Source organism: Anneissia japonica, unplaced genomic scaffold (assembly GCF_011630105.1).
Source record: "Anneissia japonica isolate Jap-2015-1 unplaced genomic scaffold, ASM1163010v1 scaffold1810_len1271414_cov176, whole genome shotgun sequence".
Lineage (NCBI taxonomy): Eukaryota > Metazoa > Echinodermata > Crinoidea > Comatulida > Comatulidae > Anneissia > Anneissia japonica.
The window spans coordinates 879,353-898,764 of NW_022702449.1; the positions used below are offsets into that span (position 1 = coordinate 879,353).

The window sequence follows — 19,412 nt, forward strand, 5'->3', positions numbered from 1 at the left end:
CCCACACAGATAATAGTGAAAACCTCAATTATGCACAAACTTTTTTTTCATAATACCACAAGTATTACAATTCTGTGCACATAATCCATTGTATCTTACTCGAACCTTTTATACACTACTGGTTGTGAATTAACTCAAAGTTTAGTATTGACGTAGCTGAGCCTAATTACTTATTGCTTACGGACCACCAAAATGCCATCGGCTTTTTTATTTTTTATCACCCCTATACTTCCTGTACTTTATTAATAGAAAAGTACAATATCCCACTTCCTTTGGCCATACATTAAAATATGTATCACAGAGAATAGTGGTGGATCTAGGAGGTGGGGAAAAGACTTGTCTCCCCTTCCATTTCCCTGTCCCCAGTAGCTACCAAAAATCTCTAACCAAGGGTGAAATCATTTTTTGTATTCTACACTTTGACAATTTATTTTGTATCCATTTATTGTTTGTGTTCCCACCAGTAAGTGGCAAATTTTGTATTTGCAGTATAGTTAATTAGGGCCTATATAAATAAAACAAATTAAATAAAAAAAATTTATTTTTAAGAGAATAAAACTATAGCTCCAGATCTCTCAGGTCCCATAATAGTAAGGGAACATCCCAACATGTCTGGTGCAGCTCTCACGCCTTCTAATTTTCCATTTAATTCTAACACCCTAAATATACAAATTAAGCAATAAATATGAACATTTTTAAGGTTGCAATTCAACAGAGATGTATTCTTGCAAAGTTAGAAATAAGTGATTTATTCTAATGTTTTTGTGATTATTTTGTTGTTTTTACTATAAAGCATAAATAACCTGAATTCCAAGTGAACTTAGCTTAACACATTGACCAATGAAATATCTTATATCTTGTAAACAACTTGTCCTAATTATTATGATCCATTTTGTTTTTTTCAGATTTGTCATAATAATGTTTACTAACATGAACTAGATCAGTAGAGCAAGACACAAACAGAAAAAAACAAAACACAAATTGATCAAGGTACTTAGCACGCAAGTTGCTCAGCAATTGATAGCTACTTCAGTAATAGAAACAAAAAAATTTTAAATAGAGGGGCCCTGGAACCAGGTGGAGGTCCAGAATAACTCAGCCCCACCATGGCTAGGGTCGAGGAAATTTTATGTGTGTAACTCCTCTAGGTATTTGGAAATGGCACTCTCAAACTTAAATTAAATGCAAATTTTTTTTCTCCCTTTTATCTTTGATTTTCAAAAAAATTAGAGTGGTGGGTGTGCAGGCCAGTTGGGCAAATTGTGGCCTGGGCCCCCCCATAAATACGCCACTGCCAATGATAGGCTTAATATTGTTTGATAGTTTCCTTACTTTTAGATGCTCTATAGATATGGAATATCTTTCCACTTATATTGAAAGAGTTAATTCTTGTGAAAAATTATAAAGAAACTGTTGCTAAATTTAATATTTGTAAACATTTTATATATTTTAATATCATAATTATAAAAAGTAGCAATCTTTATTTTTGTAAAGGATTGAAAAATTAAATTAGATATTTGAATATTTTTTCTCAAAACTAGTAAAAATTTTAGAAGAAAAAATTGATATCATGATGGATGAGTACGTCAATAAATGTGAAATTAGAATTTGCGATTTTTCTGAAGGGATTTTCCACATTGTCACTGCTCACAGGTTTGCAAGATGCATCCGTCACCTTTAGAAACTTTTTTTGGGATATATCATCAATTATCATACGAGATTGACAGTATTGCAATTAGTTGGATATGAACTTTGACCATAATATTGATGAGCAATATTATGCTAATTATGCTAATTGTATAGCTATACAATTAGACTGATCTCATGTACAACAAACTCTCTGCCCTTGTCAATTAACTGCACAATGTTCTTCGATGTTTCTAGCCAGTCATGCATTTTTCATTACCGTATCTAATCTGTTATATCTCCCCTTAACTTATTTGCTCCCAGTTGACACATCGCTCTTGGGATGTTTGCTATTCACCAGAGGGGGTCAGGGGATATGATGTATCAGCCTCATCAGATTGATGAGATCTTCCTGTCCTGTTAAGTTTAGACATTAATCATTTTTAAATAATTTTTTAAAGTTCAAATTAAGGAAATACCATTTTTGCTATGCTAAAAAAAATTAGGTATTTGTAATGCTCAGTTTGCTTAGTCGGTTAATTATTAGCTTCTGTTGAAAATGATGATATATTTTTCTTGACTTAATTCAGGGATAATTAATAATACAGTACATATAATTTTTCCATAAATCTTAAAATTGACTGGTAATTTCAGTGAATCAGTAAATATAGTTTGATCTGTGTCTTTATGATCACGTAATAATACATTTTGACGGTAATTATGTGTTGTAATTCCACATTTACAGTGAAATTAATGTGCATTTATTTGAGTATAATTATACGCATCCATTTTACATTTTTAAAAATAAACGCTCCCACCCTCGAATAAACGCTTCCCTAGAATAAACGCCCCCTTAAAAAAAACCTTTTCGTCAATGAACGCCTGCAGCGTTTATTGAAATGAATACGGTATTTAAAAGTAATTAAACTTTTCATTTTTCCTAAAAATTTTTAAAAACAACATAAGAGAAAAAGAAAACATTGTCTTTAATTCCGTGTGAAAAGTAGTTTAAATTTATGGAATTGTAATGTAAATAGCTTTTGTTCAAATATTTTGTAGGTCATCCGAACTCTCCAACGAACAATGCAAGACTACAGACAGAGGATGCATAGGATCGGAATCGTTATCTGGTGACAAAATGACAACTGATGGCAGATTAACTTCAGGATGAAGCAGATAAGAAAGGATTTGTCTATCCAAAAATGTATGTCAATTGTTGGGAGCTTTGTTGTTATTAAATATTCATTAGTCTGCGAGGATGTATAGCCTGTGGGTAAATCTAGAAAAACTAAAAATATGTTTGATTAATTCCATTGCTTATTACAAATAGGTCACAAATTGCGGTATATTCAGTATGTTTCAGAATATGTTTGTTTTTACTTAGATGAGCAGTTTGAGGAGAGGTATCGTTCCTGTTTCTTGTGATGACGACCCCGGTTTAAACCCTGCCAGCGTCGGGTGGTAATTGGGAGTCTGATCGCTTGGCTCCTCTAATAACCCCCTCCTATTGAGAGTATGCAGGGGTCCCAAGTCTCCCGGAAGTCGCGGGATTCTCCCGGAAATCGGGACAGACTCCAGCAAGCAAGCAAAAATCTCGGAAAGTAACCCATCTCCCGAAAATAGTATTTGCATGTGTTTACTAATTTAATATCACTTATCTCACGGAAGTCAGTGCCGATGGGTATCACCATGCGCAGCAAAATAAAATTTATTATTATTATTATTGGTATTATTATTATTATTATTATTGGTATTATTATTATTATTATTATTGGTATTATTATTATTATTATTATTATTATTATTATTATTATTATTATTGGTATTGGTATTATTATTATGTTATTATTATTATTATTATTATTATTATTATTATTATTATTATTATTATTATTATTGGGGTTTTTTTAGGCCTATTAATATTAGTGTTCTTATTATTGTTTTACCATTTGCAAATTTTATAATAACTTGTGTTTGCATTTAATTAAACAAGGACTTATAAGTGTATAAAGTGTATTTCTATCACAATTCAAAGAGTGACTTCTTATACAGTATCCTTTACAATACTATATTCACATTCTGTAAGTCAATTACTATTGCACTTTCACATACAGTGACTGGGGAGAGGAATAGCAGGGGTCATGTTTCCCCTGCCTTATCCACTAGAATTATAAATTTCCTTGACATGAGCATCTGAAACAGGGCTTGTGCCCCTTGTTTTCAAGTTTGGATTTATCCCTGCAGCCCCCACCCACACACTCTGTACTTACCATTTGGCATTCCATTGCACATTCTGATTGTAATTAAAACCCAGAATAGCAAAATAAAAAAATATGTATTTTTAATAAAAAGTAAATGATGGTAGTAACTCTATTGCTTGTACCTGTATATTTCAACCAATATTCACATAAATTCACCTCCCACCTGTAGTACATGTACTGTATTAATAGGACATAGGAAAGGACTTGCATTTGGTGAGCCTGAGCACTTTTACATGAAAATCGAAGTTAGAATATTGGCTATCCCAAGCCCTGTAAGGGTGATATAACAGTAGTTTATCTGAGAAGTGCATCAGATATTTGGGGAAAACGTAAGCTGGCCCTCCCCCTCCTCAGGAAATTTGCTGTGCATAAATGATGCACTCTAAGTTGTTAAAAGTACCTCATTTGCCCAGCTAGCACCCTTTAATTTTCCATCACACACTTGCCCCTAACAACATCAGTATACCTACATATGCCACTAGGGTATATGAGCATGTCCCCCTGGGAAATTGTCTTTGCCCGAAATGGGTCATCATCCATATACAATACAAACAAAAGTCTCTTTCAATTACTTTAAAAAAATGTGCCTATAGGCTGAAATTTTTTAAATGATGGGCTCTCTGTGCAACAACTAGAACCAGATAATAGGTTCATTCCCCTCCCCCTCCCCCCATCAACTAAACCAATGACTGTAGTCATAGCTGTATTAAAATAATTCTTCACTTGGCTGAGCCTACAAATGGCAAGGTTAGGAAAGGTTCAAGGATTGTCTGAAAGATTCTATAGCTGGCTTTTGTGGATAATTGCTGGTGGGAAAATCAATGATTGCGCCATACTGTTCCAAATTCCCATGTAAGTCAGCTGATTGTGGCGTGATTTAAATCAACCCTTCATGTACTTTTGGCACCATTGGATTCAAATTTAATAGTATTAATGATATAATATTAAATAATAATTATAACGACTATAAACATTTGTGATAATTTTAATTATTTGTATAGATTCCAACTTTCTTTATGGAGGGTGACCATTTCATCTACACTGATTGATATTCATAATGGTATCTATAATACTAAAATGCAATAATAGACAAAAACAGCTTGACTTGTTGGACAGGGTAACTTATCTCCTCCCCCAATGGCTCTATTGGTAGAAATAAGATAATACTAATTTCAATGAATGAAATACTAAGGATTTTTTTTAAGTTATAATTTTTCTTAAATGACTTAAGATTATGTTATAATATTCAAATATAATCTTAAGTCATTTAAGATTATATTCAAATATAATCTTAAATGACTTAAGATTATATTTGAATATTATAACAGGCCCGTAGCCAGGTCCTTCCAAGGGGGTTTTCAGGGCATGAGGTCCACAGTCGAAGCCCTGGTGGGGTAGGCAAAACCCCCAAAGCAAGATGATTTTTGTGCTTTATGGGTCTAAATAATGCTATAAAAGCAGATATGTTTGAAAACGTCTGTGTCTGGGTGGGTTTGCAGTGCACTGCATTAGTTGAGTTGGAGGACTTATTTGGGAAATTTGAAGAGAGGGGTTCGCCATAAAAGAGGGGGGGTTTGCTAGAAAAGGGGGTTCTCCCGAACCATAAAAATCCCCCTGGATACGGGCCCTGTATAAGAGGTTCAGCACAGTAGTATGCCCCCCAAAAAAGGGGAAATATTTGTTTTTAATTGTACATCTTAGAGTAGCCGAAAAATGGCCCAAAATTGTTTGCTACTAATACTAGCCTCTGTTGGACCAAAAATAGGTTAAAACATTTTTTTATCCTTTTTTATGTTCCATAGGCATAATAATGTTCTATAATTTCTCAGAACATAGGATATCAACAGACACACAAGTTATAAAATTCATATATTTTTCCATATACTGAACAAAATTGTAATAAAGACATATGTCATTTTCTCACAACCTTTTTAATTCAATAGTAACGATACATATATAAATTGTCATAATTTTTTTTTAAATTTATTTTTGCATTTTTTAATAATCAATGAATAGTATTGATGGAGTGGGTGGAACGTAAGGTCGTGCAAATGTCATTGTACTCTCATGTAAGTCATAGAATTTGCCAAACTCACAAACTTGAGTACAATCTACTTGATTCAAGTGTGTTTACTTATCTCTGCATATTTTATATTATTATAATTTTCAGAGGGCAAAAGAACTTTAGGTGAACTGCTGGCGGTATAGCTTAAAACAGTCTAATCAAAGTTAATGATTTGACAATTAATATTATTAGTCTATCTGATATTAGCTTTTTTTTTTACATTTTCTTTGTCCATTCCAGATCATTACTTTCACAAGCCAAAACATAAGTACAGGATTGGATTAGATTGGAGATAACCCACAAGGGGCAGATCCAGGATTTGGAGGAGGTGGTGGAGGGGGGGGGGGGTTTCAAAATTTGTATAAATGACCCAAAAAACAGAGGTGGACCTGTGAGCTGGAAATGAGCTTTTCTGAATCCTGACAGGTCTGTTAATGACTTTTAAGTTCCTCAATATACAAGGTTTTCAGTGGTGGATCTGGGAATTTTAAATAACTTTGACAAATTAGACGGGCTGCCCCCCCCCCCCTTGAATCCACCACTGGTTTATCCCCTCTTGAAAGATGATTTTATCTTTAATCTTGTACATTAAGTAGGCCTATACAGAAAAACATTAAGGAGAGTCAGAAGATTGGATTCTTCTGTTGGAGATTGGGCAGTACACTGGGAGACAATCCCTTTCTCCTTTCTGAAGAGTGTACTGTGTTCTTTAACATGCACATTTTTTGACAATTAATTCTTATATTTTTGTGATTCATCATTAGTGCTGCAAAATTTTTTTTTTTTTTTGTGAATTTGTTTCCAACTTTCTTGTAAATTGGGGTAACTTTCAGAGAACTTTGCCTTTTCTAATGTTTTTATTTTAAATGTTATCTTATGTTTTTGATTGAAATAAATAAACCAAACTTATAAACAATTAAATCCTACAATAAAATCCTAGCATCCATGTAAGAAATAAGTTCCATGTGGGATAGATCAGGATATAAGTGTGACCCCTTGAAGATTTTGCATTTTTGTTAAGCCAGTTTTATGTTTTTCATTTTTTTAAATACACTTTTTTGTTTTATGTGAAGTGCATAGGTTTTTGCATTATGCGCTATAATAATTTAACATTATTATTATTATTATTATTATTATAAGGCCACGCCAAAAATTGGACCAATTTTATGTTCAATGAGGGTGAGCTTATACTAAAGGAACTATAGTATGATATGCTAACAAGGCCTACACACTTGTAGCATTTGCCAATGACCCTGGTTATCTTAATTCCGGATGAGTAGTATACATTTATTGCATGGCGTTCAATAGAGCCTGTATCCTACCAGCTAAATTATTAAACATGAATAAATCAAGGACAAAATTTTTGATATTTTTATTGTTATTTTCTTCACACTAACTGACTTAAAGGGTAACTTCTGCAGGCAATCTCCAGGGGCGGATCCAGAGATGTCCGAAAGTGGGGCCAATCGAGACAACACTACCCTAGTTGGTCCAGAGGATTCCCCACAAAATCTTCGTTTTCTAGACACCGGAAAATAACCTATTAGGTGTTTTGGGCAATCAATAATTTTTTTTTCCTTCTTTATTTAAAAATTTTTTTTTTTTACTTTCCAAAAGAGGGGGTGGGGTGGGGAGAGGAGGTGGGCCCCATAAAATCCACCCCTGATCTCACTGTAGTATTTCAATTAAATCCAGGCTCCTTTTGATATATTGTAGAACTGCTTTTTTTATTACAGAAAAAGCATATTTCCCCCAGTTTTAAGGTTATGTCATCTAAAATGTCTTTAAATATAAAATTTCAAACAATTTTAAACTAATATAAGAATTAATGTTTTCATGGTCTAGTTACGAAAACTTGGCACGCTTTTCAGCGAAATAATTAACTTTTTAATAAAAATAAATCTGTCGTAATCATGTGGTTTTGCGGGGTCATTGCCTGGTTTAATCGATTGTTTACTGCAGATCTTAATTGAGAAACATATAATTTAATATAATAATCTTATTGTGTGTTTTTAATTGACAATGAAAAAACGACAAAGGGCTACTTCCACACAGAGAGGATATCCTGGCATAATGTCTTGAAAACTTGGCTCAACTAACTTCAACTGACAGTGTAGAATTTCTTGCCAAGTTTTTTTACAGCCAAATCATAGTAGGGGTCCCAAGCCTTCCTGAGTCACAGGAGTCTGTCACGGAAATCAGTACGGGATGCAAAAATCCCCCAAGTGAGGTAAGAATTTCTAGTGAACCAACTCATCTCCCTGCTTATCTACCACAAATTGCAAATGTTTGTGTGCTTTTACTGCTGTGTTATTGTCTCCTGAAGTTCCCTCTGTAGCACTTCCCAGCATGTCGCTGTCTGGTGCTTGTCATTGTGGTTGGACGGTCGTGTGCCCTTATTTAGTATATCATGCAGTAGTGGTCATAATTGGTCTTTACATTGAGAGTCAATATCCTGGTCTTTGGGGTAAGTGTACTGAGTCTTTCAATATGCGGCTTGAAGAGACCAAACTCAGACAGATACTTAAATTCATAATGAAAACAGACTATAGAAGTGAACCAGGGGTTCAAGTATCCATGGTATAGCGTCCCCGCGCACACGAAAGGGCTGCCACTGACATAAGTTTAGCCTACTAAACTACAGAGGCGGATCCAGAGATGTCTGAAAGGGGGGGCCGAAAGTGGGGCTGATCAAGATAACACAACCCTAGAGGGCATTTCCCTACAAAATTTATTTTTTTCTAGATGACCGAAAATAACCTCTGAGGCGTTTTGGGTGATCAATTTTTTCTTTTTCTTTCTTTCTTTTTTTTAACTTTAAAAGAAGGGTTGGGGCAGGGCCTGGCCCGGCACCCCTTTCCCCCGTCCCCCAAATCCACCCCTGAACTATGCTACAGTTCTGTTGTTGATTTTAGTTTTTTATATATTATTTATATTCCTCAATTATGAAGCAGTTAATTAATACAAGATGCATACAAGGTAGTCACATTAAACAAAGCAAAGAAAACAAAGAGTGAACAAATAATTAAATAGGTTATGAACTTTGTTCTTCCAATTAGCTGACCTGGTTAGGTGTCAAGAATGTTTAAACATGGAGATACTCAGCCTGTGGCCTGTTCAACCATAATTGAGAAATTGTTTCAATTGAAGACTTCCAGGAAAATATTTATCATCATTTTAGGTGATTTTCAAGATTGGAAATTCTTGAAAGTGATTTAGATAATTTTTCCGCGTAAATTGATCTTTCAATTTTGATTTCAATTTAATCATAGAGATATTACTACAGAGATAATACGTCCCATGGTTTAATATTAATATTGAAAAAGATATCTTCCTCATATTACACTATCTATCAGTGGAATAATATTGAAAATTTATAATCAGTGGTCCCAAGTTTGCAGAAGCCACTTCAAAAATAGTAGTGCCTGCCTGCCCCCCCTTCCCCCTCCTAAATTTGTCAAAATTATAAAACAAATGGAGAAAAAGAAGAAATTATGTTAAAAGTCAAGTCTGAGAGTGCCATTTCCGGCCATCTAGAGGTGCTATATTCATAGTAAATTTTCTTCCCTCAGCTGCCCCAACCATGGTAGGGCTGTGGTGGTCTAGACCCACCATCTGTGAAAGGTACCCTCCCCCGGCCCCGCTTCTGAATTTCTCGATCCGCCACTTGATAGGCTACAGTAGATTTCTGGACTCTCTTGGGGGGTATTTTTTCACATTCTTATACCCTTGGTCAGCTGATTTGAGGGAGGCAGTCAATATGTAGTAGTTTTTAAAAAAACATGCAAACTTTCTGAATTTGTGGTCGATGGATTATAATGCGACACAAATGTATTAGCAGATGATGATCACTCTGAAATTTTAAACTTATAAAAGTAATAACATTGTGATAATTTAATAAACATAATACACTACTGCCCAAATAACATCAATCAAGTAAATAATACTAATATATAAAATCAATTATTAAACCTGTTGTAGTCTATTGTTTCAAATCTCGACCTTTAGGATAAAAATAGAACAATAACATTAGTGTGAAAGGTTCAGGGTCACAGTGATTGTTCCCCTTGACATACACAGGGTTGTATTACCTAGTTTGAACAGTACATGCTTTCTGTGAAACACCCTATACCAGCCTTTTCACAGACTGCTTTGTTCTTTGTATACAGTATGTAATAGTTCTTTGTGTGTAAAGTTAAGTAGTAGATAAAATGGCCAACTTAAGGGTTTGTAGTAGTACAAGTTAGGCCCAACCTTCCTAACTGACATAACATTAAATAAACAAAGACAACAAAGGATTAACATTACGCAGAAAAGTTCTCTTGGTTAGAGTTGCAGTCAGATAAAAAAAAAACATGTTTGTTAAATGGTTCTGTTTGTTTTTTTTTTTGTTTTTTTTAAAGAGAAACACTGAAGATTAACACAAACTTTTTTTTTTTTTTTTCAAACCTTAAAGAAAACATATTCATTGTAATGGTTTTTGAAAAACTAAAGAGGATAAAGCCATACCAAAACATGTTTTCTTTTCAGCCGCACCTCAAATAGAGTATGTTTGTTCCGTAACATCTCCTTGGTATGTATTGTGTGGGTTTTTTTTTTTTTTAATATAGAGAACGATGAACCCGTACAACAAACTTCTTTTCTTTTTTGCCGCAGTTTTTTTTTGACAGTGAGGCTCATGTATGATTGTTTTACCTTGTTAATCTTACCCTTTATTAATTGAATAAAATAAAATAAAATATATATGGGGGTTTTTTTTTTGTCACACCTCAAAGAAAATATTTGTTCATGGCAACACCCTAATTTTTAGTTTGTGTTTTTTGATAAGATAAAGAGAAGAATAAAGCCATACAACAAACATGTTTTCTTTTTGGCCACACCTTTCAAGAGAAAATGTTTGTGCACAACCTTTGGTATGGATTTTCTTTCTTTCTTTTTTTTTTTTCATACAACAAAAATGTTTTCAAGTTCTTGGCTGCACCTCCAAGAGAAAAGTTTGTTCATAACTACTCAATTGTTTTGTTGTATAGTTTTTTTGGTAAAAAAAATTGAAGAAGGATGAAGTCATACAACAAATATGTTCTGGGTTTTTTTAAAACATATTTTCCTTTATTTGGCTGCACTCCCAAGATTTTACATTTGTTGTATAGGTTTTTGGATAAAATAAAGAAAAGCGGAAGCTTCTTTTATTGTTAAAGAAAATTGCCACAACACACCAGCCGGTGGCAGCCAGGCCAGGTTCTTCCCCCAATCCCCACCTTAAATTTTTTTAAATGGGAACAACATTTTTTAGTCTGAGAATGCCATCATCTAGAAGTGCCTTAAATAAAATTTTGTGCCTCAGGACCAACCATGGGGGCTGAGGCCATGTGGACACTGTACGGCGAGTGTTCTGAATCATGGTTCAAGCTGCAGGATCTATCTACTGTGTGATGTGCCCCTCTACTGTCCCTTTAACTTAAAGGGACAGTAGAGGGTTTAAGCCGATTACAACCATATCACTTTCCTTTCCTAAAGGCCTGTCCAGACTATCAAATTTTATTTCACAAAAATGTGTGACATGCCTAAATATGGTCATGATGACATCACATCATGACCATAATAGGCACATCATGACTATATATGGGCATACCTACAGTTTTTTGTCGAAGAAATGTCAATAGTCTGGAGAGAGCCTAATACTGTATATATCAGCAACCTATGTCAATAGTAAAATGCAAATATTTTTATAGAGAATATTTTATCTTTTTTTTTATAGATGTATAGAAGTAAGAGAGAAAATGTGGGTCTTTGTGCCAATGGGTGTCAGTTTCTACGGAGGAAGAAAAAGATGTCAAAGATTCTCTCTAAATTCTTGGTACGGTAGTTCTAATCTTTAGGAACATTCATGTTTGCTAAGTATGAGCATAGAGAAAATAGAATAGTTCTATTTTCTCTATGGTATGAGCGTGGAGGTATAATAGGGTGCAAATGATATGCAAGGAAGTAGGGTTCATCTGAGCATGTCTTGAGTGATTTTGCTACTTTCATTACCAGGTTCACTTAGATCATGTTGTGATATTTATTTCACTTTAGTAATGTACAAAGGATATGATACTTTGAAATGAGTAATCTGCAAATGAGAGGATGTATGAACTTAAGTAGGTGAACCCTGCTTATGAGAAACTAAGGTAAACTGAACTTGGTCACTGCGTGGTATATGTAACAGTAGGCCTACTCCATCATTATGTGGGCCCTTTGAGCATTTCTATACAGTGAAAATAATCATATATTTATTACTATTTATCATCATGGCAGATTTAGGGAGGCGTGCCACCAAGTTTTACCACTGCCGTCTTTTATTTCTTATTAGAATAAAATACAAAATTTACATACAAATACTAAAAATGTGGCAATATTTTGTGACACTGAACACAAGTCATACAATTATTGGATACTGGGTACTTATTATTTTTGTTAAAATCTTTCATTCCCGGGTTTAAATGGTAAGTGTAGTTAGAACAGAAATTGGAGAAGCACTGGATGTAAATAATTTTTCATGAAGGATCAGGTAAGGAAAGGTAAAATGTTCACCTGTGTAAGTTATGTGTGTTGTTTACATAAAGGTATTATAATGCTGCAATATCAATTGACACTTCTGTACTTAAAGTGTTGTATCATTGCATGATCTTAATACTTGAATTTAGTTTAAATTTGATTCAAGATAAAAGATTAACAGTGGATTAGGCTAACCCAAAGAAGTATTGTTTGTTAATCCTGGTAATAATGGATTTTACTTTAGTTTATCCTATCTTGGAAAACTTTTTTTTTTAAATAAATGTTACATATGTTTACAAAAATGTTGAGTAATGTAGATTTGTGTCATTTCAATATTGTTAAATAAATAGAGAAAAGTAAATAATATGATAGCCTATGTGCTTTAGTTCCATTCCCCATTGTTTAGATGAGAGATGATGTAACATCTGTGGGCTCTTACAAAACACATTTTTAAATACATTATGTTATGTTATATTGTCTATAACTTATAAACAAATGATGTGTGTATTTAAGTTTATAAAAGCATAGAGAAAATGGAACAGTTTTCTCTATGATAAAAGTATGCTTACGTACATAACATTTAAAAGACTGATGTGGAGAAATCATCTACGTTGCTAACAGAGTCACTATTCCCAGGTTTTCATTGATTCGACTTCAAAACTTTTTTAGAACTTAATTAAGATGGGTGATTATTTACCTATTGGTTCAAGAAAATGAACATTGTCTGTGTTTAATCCAACTTAATTTTGTCACTTGCAGCATGGAGCTACTTTTTACTTTGTTACTTTGTGAAATATATTCCACATTTTTTTTACCATTAAATGTGGGCTGTAAGCTTAGAAGGTTATGCAGAACCATTAGTGAGATGTGGGTTACCTTTATTCATGTTTCTTCAAGGAGGTATAAATCGCGTTGGTTCCCGCCAAATTATTGTTGTGTTACGTACACCGAAAGCCCATGATTTACCTCATAATACTTTTCCAAGATCCATAACAGAAGGAGGAACTGGAACAAAGAATTTGCTCCAAACTCATGTCTGGCCCTCCCGCTGGGAATTTAGACCGCTTTGGGGCAAGCGCAATCGTTTGCCGATATCAATAATTCATTACAAAAGCAAATCCGTCCGAAGCGTGCACCTGAAGTATAGTTTCGTAACGTGTGACCCAGACAACTTGTCGGGTCAAGGAAACTACTGTATACAAGAATTTTCGCGCCAAAACAAGATCATTGTAGACTATCGATTTCGGCCTTAACAACGGCGGGTAAAGGGCAGGTACTTGGAATGTTGAGTATTCGCTTTGGTGTATAGGTTTACCGGCTCAACCTACTTCATGCTTTGAATTCCGTGGGAATCTATTTAATCCATGTTTTGAAAAGACAGCGCGGTGGCGTCTCCTGACAAGACTTAACGACGAAGCGGGAAAAACGAAATGCTTGTAATGCGTAAATCCGTTGTCACCACACCTGAATTATTTAGTAAGTTCTTGCACGGGCCCAACTGCAGACTCGATTGAATGCAATCGCAATAAATATTATAACGTCCGAGGCGAACGTTTTAGTTTTGGTTGATGGTTTATAAACGCAGACATTTTTAAATCAATTTCATTTGCCTCAGAATTATCAGTCTGTCACCGGATGACATCTGTTGAGCCCGACTGCCTTCCTGCTCTGTCACGGGCAATCAGGCGATGCTTTGCTGCTTCAAATTGAAGAGTAAGTTCAAAGTTAAATCTGACCCACTTTCCGTGACGGTGACGGGAATTAAAGAAAACTTTCTCATCAGGCTGCGTTAAGCCAGATCCCAGGGACGGTCCGCGTAGTTGTGCTTCTCAATTATCTACTCGTGCCACAGTATCCCTTACAAAATCAATACTTTCCGAAAAGAAAGCTAACCAGCAACATAAAATACGCAGTCCCCTGTGTACCATGAGTAACTTTGCTCGAAACCATGGCGATGACGATTGGGAGGTAGTACGTTTTAATTCACACCATTTTTGGAAATGTTGAAGGGGATGAGTAATATGGCAGTGACGGATCGATTGAACGCTGTTAGCCATATCATCCGAAATGTCAACGTATTATCATCCTTCTTCATTAACTCGCCCACAACACGTCTACTAAATGATCCGTACCACCAAGAAATCACATAATTATTATTTTCATTCGAACGCTGACCAGTAGCGTGCATGAATAGGCCAGGCGAGTTCCAAACTTTTTCTCAACAAACTGCCAATCACGTACCTAAGGCTAGGAAATGATAGTAGGCCTGTATGGTTTTAGAACCGTAATCATGATTCACAATTGAACTTGATAACAGACATCCGCATCTGAAAAGAAAAAAATAATCCAAAATTTAAAAGGTCAAGTTAAGGTTACGTAATTGATGTTTTCCGTCTGACGTGTTCTTTAATTCTTTTTCAAAATTCTCAGTCCCTTGTTTTATTAATTATTCTTTAAGCCCAGTTTCTAATCAATATGCATCGTATCCCTGGGTATTTGAAAATGACATTTTTATTTTAAGAGCAAATTTGTCATGATTTTAAGCGACAGTCTGATCATCCAGGGATGTTGGATGAACTCACAAGAAGTTTATATTGCTTATATTGCTTATTTCCTTAAAGAAAGGAAAAAAACAGATGATAAATGAGTGAAGACGTCTGCACCCTGGTTTACTTACTTTACTAACCTGACTTTAAAACCCCCGAACACCGCCTACATATTAGAACCCGATCATTTTCGCGCATGTACTCAGTAGTATCATAAAGAAAATAAAACATGGTAGTATTGACATTTTAAAACTGCGCATTTATGGGTTTCGAAATCTATAAGTTTTGAATAATTGTGGTTACAAAATATCTAGGCCTATCACCCATTTAGGCCTATATCAAAACTTTTGAAGACACTACTAAATTTCCAGAATGTGATGTTCATCAGGACAGGGTAGATCAGATGGACAATGACCGTGATCTCCATTTGGACGTAAGATATTATAGTTAAGTTCAAGCGTACATAGATGTTAACATTAATGCGGCCTGTTTAACATCGAATCCTAAAGCCGGGCTGTTACTGCGTCGTACGACCGTCGGCCGAGGAATCCAACTCCGCTGGATGTGAACGTTAGACTGATTGTGGGTGGCAGTCTGAACACATCGTCATAAACGATCCGATGCGTGCGCGTCGTGGCGTTCCGTTCTCCATAGAACGCGTCGGCCGACGACCGTCGGACGCAGTGAGTGCCCAGCATAACAGACAAGTTGGCTTCATTTAATACATGTACTGTTGACAGGGGCGGATCCAGAGATGTCCAAAAAAAGGGGGATCCAGAGATGCCCAAAAAGGGGGATCCAGAGATGTCCAAAAAGGGGGGGGCTGGGGGGGGGCGAAATTTCGGCCGATCGAGACAACAATGTCCTATGGGGTCCGGGGGCGAAATATTTGTGTTCTAGACGCCAGAAAATAACATTTGAGGAGTTGTGGGCTATCATTTTTTTTCTTTTTTTTCTCTTTTTTACCTCCCAAAATGGTGGGGCGGGCCGCCCTTCCCCCTAAATCCGCCCTGCTTGATACAGCAACCTTCAGATCTATACTTTACCATCAATTGTTAATCCGAATTTGAATTTTGCGCGCCGAGCAGGTGGATTCCAACAGCAGTTTGACCATGCCGCCGGTCGATGGCTTGGCACTGTTTAGATGTGTTCTTATAAACAAACATTAACAACAAAGGACGGAAGAGTTTGTTTTGAGGTATAAGTAAGATATGTTGGCGGGAAACCAAATATTGATTACGACGAAGGACGAAATGGTCTACACCACACACCGTCACCTGGTAATGTTCAGAATACATGTCCTTGTTTTGTAACTGTCTTTGTTTATGTTTTGAAAGCAGAACGAAAATAGGCTTATGAGAAATCAAAAGCGGGGAAACGGAGTTCCAGGAAGGGGACGGTTGCCGTGCTTACTGAATACTGTATGTTATGAACATAATGCATGTTTTGGGAAGGAAGGATCGCTTTCATATTAACCTAGATTGTCGATCACGTTTAACTTCCAAAGAATGTTTTTATATCACTTACAGAGTTTCTTGACCATGAAATCTACCCAAACAAACATTTTCTAGAGGCACAGATAGATAGACACAGTTCCCTATAAAATGATACATTTTGTCCCCGAGTTTGGGTCTCCTCACCACCCTTCCTCATCAAACAAAGTACAAAGTAATGATTGTTGATTGATATTCTAATACAGTATTTTCAAATCTTTGGAGCAGCTGCATATACATTTTAGAGATTCTTGAGCCAAAAAATGATTAAGTTGATTGACATCGTTTGTTGGTTATGTACAGTAATACTGTATTTTGCGATCATTAGAGCTAGCTATTACACATGTGCAAGCAATCGTTAAAATGTGAAAACAAACACGAAAACCCCATAATGAAATAACCATGCAAAAACATTGGAAACCATGAAAGAAGGTAAATGAAATTTCCACGCAGAACAACCATGAGTAGATATCATTTCACTGTACTTGACAGTTTAACACCCACACTATCTTAATTCATAACATTAAGTAGGCCTGTCATCACTCATCACCTTGCCTACCTGTTCTCCGGAATGATCGCCTGCATTCGCCTCCACATCATCGTGAATCACAAACTCCCCCTCCGAATGATTAAGACACCGTCGACGTACGCTGAAGTTCGTCATCCGCGCAAAGTAGGCTTAAATAATGTAACCAACGCAAATCCATTGATACATTGATAAATACGCACGAATGAATCCTAAATCCGCACAATCCCTGATATAACAATTTCGCTCTGTGTAGGTTTTTTCTTCGTTTTTTCGTTATTACTGATGTGATACATTCACCTATAATGTACACTTCTTAAGGACGATGCTTTGTCAAAGCTTTTTTTTTACAAACTGTATAGGCCTTCTCTAATACACCAACACCAAAATTGTGTTTTACTGTGTTTCAAACGTTTATGCTGAAGTCGAGAACTGGACATGGATGGAAGATACTACTGTATTTTAAAACATTCGAAGATGTTCTTTTGAAATTTACGTTGAATAAAACGAATAGGCTAATAGTTCATTTAACAGAGTAGGCGTATACAATGTGACAGAAAATTAGAAAAATCTGAGTAGGCCTATTCTTGTCAAAGTGTGTTTTATGCGTCTTTATTCAAATTTGTGAGTGGACAGGGGTGGTTGTGTAAGCTGTCCAACAGGGGAATGACTAATATTCACTTGCAGGGCTCAGGAGTTAAGCCATGGCGGGGGATGGTGGGAGGGAGGGCAAACAATTCTGTACCACTCTGAAAAAAGGAAAAATGATTCTAATTTCCCCTCTTTTTGGCGGTCGGATTTGGTCTGTCAACTGGAAGATTGGCACCGATTAGTTCCACTTCGACATAATGTGTTATTTTAAACTCACGATTTAATGAATCTTTGAATATGATAGGTGTGATAAACACATACGGTAATCAATTTAATTATGTTAATTGATATACATTTGAGAAACCCCCGAAATTATTATTTTTTATTATTTGCCTTAGTAACTTAATACTTTTTAATCATCTACCCTATTTAATATTTTTTTATATAATTTTCAGTGATTTATAGGCCTATCTGATTTTGTCACAGACAACGATCTTTTATCACCATTTTGATTATATAAATAAATAATTTACTCTTAAGAACTCCAACAGTTTAACGAATTTTGGAGATAAATATCTTCCTCACTCTCCCCAATGAGGACAAACTTTATTAATTTAATTAATTTATCTAACATTACTTATAGTATTTACAGTTGACGAAATATCAACATTTAATAACATTATTCCAAAGTCGAAGACTATTTTAAATTAACTGAATTGGAACATCTTTGTATGTTGGCATTTTCATACGCACCATAGAGAGTGCTCACATTATTATGATTATCATATGGCAGTGCAAAAGCTATTTACAACAGCAGTGCACTATTTTTAGCACTTGATCGATTTGTAGTCAGATGATAATTAGAACAAACGTAGAAATGAACGTAATGTATGATATTACCTCGCGAATGACGTCAGCACACTCCAATTAGACGTTCATTATTTACTCGTGTTTTTGATATATCTGTCCGCAACATCGGTTATTATATTATATTATTCCCACTATTCCCATGTCTTAGCTGCTATAGTACCCATTGAATATCGTCGGTATATTATTACCTTTACAGACATTTACTGACGTGTAATGTAGGTGATGAATATTTCCTTTGGGCTGTTGAAATATCATAACTCCATTCCATGTTTCTAAATATGGATCTGATGGTGTAAACTGTCCCACTAAATAGTATTAATGTATATTAATAGTATCCACATCAAGATAAATAGATACGATGATGAGGCAAGTCCTTTAGTAATTAATGATTTACTTTTACTCAGTCAAATATGCCCATCTGACTGGTATTTATCATTATCATCATCATCAATGTCATTATTATTATTATTATTATTATTATTATTATTATTATTATTATTATTATTATCATTATTATTATTATTATTATTATTAGGTATATTGCTGTTTTTATTATTAGGTCTATTATTACAGTACATCTATTATATTATTATACTTAATATAAATATGGCCCCATATACGGTAGTATACAATGACTTCTAGCCCGCTTTTACTCAAAGATTGGATAAGGCATATTAAACTTCATAGCAGTGTTTCAAGTGTTATTGAGACAAATTCGCATCAACTTCTTTTAACTTACTTCTTTTTCAAATTTAAATTGCACAGTATATGCTGCTAATGTGTTCCTAGATTATATTATTCATACCTGGATACTGTTGGGTCATCTATAATTAAACATTTCAATTCAGTTGCGTTTAACGATCTCCATAACCGCGCGTGCCGAAGCAATGTAATGCA

At 35.0% G+C, this 19,412-nt stretch overlaps 2 long non-coding RNA genes across 3 annotated transcripts; one reads left to right on the forward strand and one right to left on the reverse strand.

Moving 5' to 3' along the window:
- Positions 1-903: 903 nt before the first annotated feature.
- Positions 904-14,797, forward strand: LOC117103901. Of its 2 annotated transcripts, none has more exons than XR_004444677.1 (3): positions 904-990; positions 2,686-2,830; positions 11,711-14,797. It is a non-coding gene; the product is annotated as an uncharacterized LOC117103901 (long non-coding RNA). The 2 variants fall into 2 exon arrangements; XR_004444676.1 differs by lacking the exon at positions 11,711-14,797 and adding an exon at positions 6,193-10,709.
- Positions 10,703-17,426, reverse strand: LOC117103902. Its single transcript, XR_004444678.1, has 2 exons — positions 17,088-17,426; positions 10,703-14,816 (listed from the first exon to the last, which is right to left on the reverse strand). It is a non-coding gene; the product is annotated as an uncharacterized LOC117103902 (long non-coding RNA).
- Between the last annotated feature and the right edge of the window lie 1,986 nt (positions 17,427-19,412).